The 5241-nt window shown below is 41.1% G+C and overlaps 1 protein-coding gene and 1 pseudogene across 1 annotated transcript in view; both read left to right on the top strand.

Annotated features, from left to right (window-relative positions):
• Window positions 1-5241, top strand: part of LOC101568956 (leukocyte immunoglobulin-like receptor subfamily A member 6) — a 241548-nt gene that overhangs the window by 102200 nt on the left and 134107 nt on the right. The window lies entirely within an intron of this gene.
• Window positions 2780-3311, top strand: LOC101567759 (annotated as a pseudogene).

Here is a 5241-nt window from a genome sequence, read left to right as displayed (position 1 = left end):
AGTACAAGATGCAGACGTGATATCCTGTCTAAACACTATTAGTACAAATCCTTCTTCTCATTCAATTAAGAGAAAGTAGCTGTATATCTATCCTAATTACATTGCATATACAGATACAAAATAGTCTTTCATTTATATCCCCTATTTTGTTGAGTTTCATCAGAGATAGGTATTCCATTGCCACTTAAATATTGTAGGTGCATGAATTCAGGGTAATAATCCAATGTACTACAGTAGTCCATAATAGCAGTGGAATAGCCGTAGGAATGGCAATGTCAGAAATTGTTGACTTCACCCTTTTATAGCTCAGCATAGTAATACAGCTTTAATATTTTTACCTGGTTTTTATACTTTTCTGAGGATGGTTAGGACCAAGATAAAGCAAGACATACATAACAAGAAATGTAACTTTTGTATCTCACAACGTCAGTCAAATCCCCTCAGGATTTACTCTGACATCCTGTACAGCTGTTTGTAGACCCTTTGCCAGTGTCAGCCATGTGGCTGAGTCACAGCCATTGCTTGACCAATTTGCTCTCTATGAAAGCCTGAGAGAATGTTTTCTCTCCATGTGACTGTCCTTTGGCACACTCTCTATCATTGATCACTTTCCTCTGTGGTCACATAATCTCCTGGATCAAAAAATTTGGGACATCACTGAGTTACAGGTTTTAACAATACAGGTGATCTTATGTCCTCAGTTCTCCCTGACCTTGAAAGGCTAGGGCCAAAACACTGGCTGTCCTTGCAGCCCTTCTTTTTCTCTAATTTTTTCTCGGCAAATTTAAGTTGTCAACCGTCCAAAAGAGAAGCTTAATGACATTATTACCCTATAACATAGGCAATTGGGCTTCACCTCACTATCTGTCTAAGTATGAACCATCTTAGACATAACATGGAACAGATGTTGTCCATCAAGTATTGATATGTTAAACTTTAAATCCCTACAGAATGTGCAGAAAAAAAGAAGAAAGAAATAAAACTATTTTTAAAATAGGAATAAACAATTACATATTTTTACACAGAAATTTAGAAAGACACCCACATACAGCATTATAGCAGGACAGTCTTATGCCATTTTTTCTTGTCTCTTGTTTTCATTTATTACCCTTTTTGTAAGCAAACATTTACTTGAAAGATAGTATACCAGTAATTGATATGGCATGACAAGCAGTATATATTTAGAAGACCAGAATGACAGGCATTCTAAGCATGACCACAATCCAGAAATGGGCATCCGAGGTGAACACATACTTTTCAGAGGGCAAAATTAAAGAAGCCAATAAATATATGAAAAAATGCTCCACATCACTAGCGTTCTGTGAAATGAAAATTAAAACAGCACTGAGATGCCATCTCACCCCAGAAAGAATGGCTGTCACAAAGAAATCACCCAACAACAAATGTGGGAGAGGCTGTGGGGAAAAAGGAACTCTTCTCCACTGCTGTTGGGAATGTAGACTGGTGCAAGCATTATGAAAATCAGTGTGGAGACTCCTTCAAGAACTAGGACTGGAAATTTCATTCAAACCAGCTACCCCTTACTTGGGATTTTCTCAGAGGAACTGAAAACATCATATCAAAGTGATATATGTGCACCTATATTTATAGCAGAACAATTTGTGATAGCCCAATCTTGGAAACAACCAAAATGCCCATCACCTGAGGAATGGATAAAAACGATATGGTAGTTTTACAGAATGGAGTATCACTCAGTTGTAAAAAATGATAAACTTGAAGCCTTTATATTTAAGTGGATGCCACTTGAACATACACTCATAAGTGAAATAAACCAGACCCACATATGTAAATATCTTACAGTCTGGCTAGTGTAAAAATTCAAAAGAAGAAATAGAAATAGAAAGGTGTAACACAATTAAAAGGAAAGCAATAACTTAGTGATTAAACAACAAAGAGAGGGCAAAGAGAAAAGCAAGGAAACATGACAGTGTTCATATGTTGAATCTCTCTCTTGTTTGGTATCAGTATAATACTTGCCTCCAGGAAAGATTTTGAGAGTATTGACTCCCTTTCAATTTCATTGAAGAGTTTGTGGAGTTCTGGGATGATATCTTCTTGTAAATTTCTTGTAGAATTCAGCTGTGAATCCATCAGGATCTAGGATTTTCTTTGGCGGTAAGCTTTTTATTTAATTATCAGTTTCATTGGCTTATACTGGTTTATTCAGAGTTTTTATACCTTCTTGATTCAGTTTTGGTAATTTGTACCTATCTAGGAATCTTTCTGTATGGGTTTTTTTTTGGGGGGGGGTCTTTTGCTGTTGTTGTTTTTAGTTTTTTGTTTTTTATTTTATTTTTAACAGAGTCTCACTATGAGGTTCAGACTCATAGTAATACTTCTGTTTTCAGCCTCCACAGCACTGAGATTACAGGTGTACGCCATGATGCCTGGTATGGGTGGCCAGCACAGTAAGCCTGGTGGTGGAACCAGCATGGCATGGGGTTCTGGGGATCAAAGCCCAGTCAAAGTGCACTTCCCCATCCAGACACTTCATCTACTGAGGTATCTCTCCATCCGTTTTTTGAATTTTTATATAATAGCTGATAAAAGATTTGCCCCTTCTGTGGATAGTCCCATCATGCTTTTGGTAATTTCTTTTGCTATGCAAAAGCTTTTCCATATGATGAGATTCAAGTTGTTGATAGAGTTATTTTATCTTCAGCAGATTAACTCTTTCTGTTTTAATAGGTCAATTTCAATTTTAGATTTCTTTTCTGCACCTGTGTCCAACTGTCTGCCACTGTGTGTCTGCTCAGAGGCAGAAGATCTAACTGCAGCCATGAGCAGCAATGAGTGCTTCAAGTGTGGACGATCCAGCCACTGGGCCCGGAAATGCCCTACTGCAGGAGGCCGTGGTAATTGAATGAGAAGCCGTGGAAGAGGATTGCAGTGTGATGCCTCATCACATCAAGACATCTGCTACCATTGTGGTGAGTCTGGTCATCTTGCCATGGATTGTGATCTCCAGGAAGATGGCTGCTGTACTTGTGGTAGAGGTGGTCACATGGCCAACGACTGCAAGAAGCTGAAGAGTTTGAGAGCAGGGCTGCGACAACTGTGGCAAACTAGATCATCTAGTTCGTGACTGTGACCATGAAGAGGAGAAGAAGTGCTATTCTTGTGGAGAGTCTGGACACATTGAGAAACACTGCACTGAAGTGAAATGCTACAGCTGCGATGAGACTGGTCACATAGCCATGAATTGCAGCAAGACAAGTGAAGACAGCTGTTACTGCTGTGGAGAGTAAGAGCATTTTGTAAGGAAATGCACAATTGAGGCCACAGTCTAATTACTTTCCTTTGTTGCTCCTCCTTTTTCTGATTTTATTATTTTCTCTGAATCCTCTTCATTGGCCAAAGGTTGGATGGTAGAGGTTACTCCCAGGACAGTCAGCTTTACTTGACATGTAAAGGGAGGATAGAGGTAGAAAAAAAAACAGATTTTCTACATGTAACTACCAAAAAAAGGTTGTGTTTTGTTTGGTGGAGTTGTTATATGTCATATTATGTTAAAGAACCCCCTTTCTCTGCCACTGGTGTATAGAGATTGAAGAATTGATAGGGTTGTCAGACACTTAAGCCCATACTGGGCTTCTTCAATATGTTCCCAACTATGAGGTAAAACCAGTTCTAGAAATGTCTTTGAACTCTCCTAAATAAATCTAATTGTAAGGCCCTGTCAAATAGCTGAGAAAATTAAAGTGCTTACAAGCAGGTGCAGGAGCTGAGGGTTCAATCCCCAGGCCTGAGGCATACTGAGACCACAATTGAGACTGGACATGGTTGCATATGCCTGTAATCCCAGCTCTTGGGGTCTGCAAACAGGCAGATCACTACTAGTCTGATCTAGTAGTGAGACACTGAACACCTTGTAGACAATCTGAGGTACAGGATCGCAGGATAAATCCTGAGGGGATTTCACTGACCTTATCAGACCCAAAAGCTACAACTCTTGTTGCATATGTCCTCCTTTAACTTGGTCTTAACCATCCAGCAGAAAAGTATAAAAATGAAATATAATAAGTAAAGCCATGCTGTTATGTTGAGCTGTAGGGGACTCAGGTCAACAATTTCTGACATTGCCAGTCAAGTGGAAGGCCCAATACTATTATGGGATACTGGACTCTTTTAGAATATTTTGCTGAGTTTACACACCTATGATATTCAAATAACAGAACTTAACAAAAAAAAGGGTATAGAGATAAATGTCCATTTTGTATCTGTGTATTCAAAGTGGTTAGGATAGATACATAGTTGCACTCTATTAATGAATAGAATGCTATGTTCTAATGGTGTTTGTAAATAGGATCTCAAGTCCGCATCTTGTACAGCAATTAACCACTAAGAAGAATGTATGCAGTGTGTTAGTTATTGAAACTGTCCTAGCGATTTGATTTGAAACTGTCTCATTGCTATTTGTTTATCAGTACAATTATAATAAATAAATAATCAAAGAAGCAAAAAAAAATATTCCTTCTCAAGCAATAAAACTTTAAATTCCAGGGGCTGCTGAGATGGCTCAGTGGTCTAGGTCACCTACTTAGAACAAGCTTAGCAAAGCGCAGGGACCGCGGTTCAATCCCCCAGCACCACATGCCAGCCAGCCCAGCCCCCTGGTGGGCTGAGCTGGCCACACACACACACACACACACACACATAAATAAATAAAATTTAAAAAAAAAAAACTTTAAATTCCACAGTGATGAGTTACTGTTTTTTAAAATGGCAAATTTTGAGAATTTAAATTACATGGCACCAGTCCTAGCCCAGGTCCCGTGAGTGTGTGGGAGAGCTTCCTGCTACCCTGCGCCGGTGGGACCAGTCCCAGCCCAGGCACAGCATGGGCCGCCCCCCACCACTCCGCAGTACCTACCCCACCCCGACCGCCATGTAGGAATTTTGTCCGAGTTCCAGGAACCCCCAGACACAGTCATAGCCCAGGTCCGATGATTGTGTGGAGTGCTTCCTGCTGCCCTGCGCCAGCGGGACCACTCCCAGCCCAGGCGCAGCATGGACCGGACCCTCTCCCACCCCCTTGGGCCGCCCCCACCACCACTCCACAGTACCTCCACCACCCCACCCGCTGAGTAGGAATTTCTGCCGAGTTAGGGAACCCCCAGACCCAGGCCTAGCACAGGTTCTGTGAGTGTGTGGAGTGCTTCCTGCTACCCTGCGCCAGCGGGACCACTCCCAGCCCAGGTGCAGCATGGGCTGGACCCT

This window comes from Octodon degus, unplaced genomic scaffold, assembly GCF_000260255.1.
Source record: "Octodon degus isolate 3935 unplaced genomic scaffold, OctDeg1.0 scaffold00320, whole genome shotgun sequence".
Lineage (NCBI taxonomy): Eukaryota > Metazoa > Chordata > Mammalia > Rodentia > Octodontidae > Octodon > Octodon degus.
Note: the sequence above shows the minus strand (reverse complement) of the source record. Positions and strands in the feature narration are given on the sequence as shown.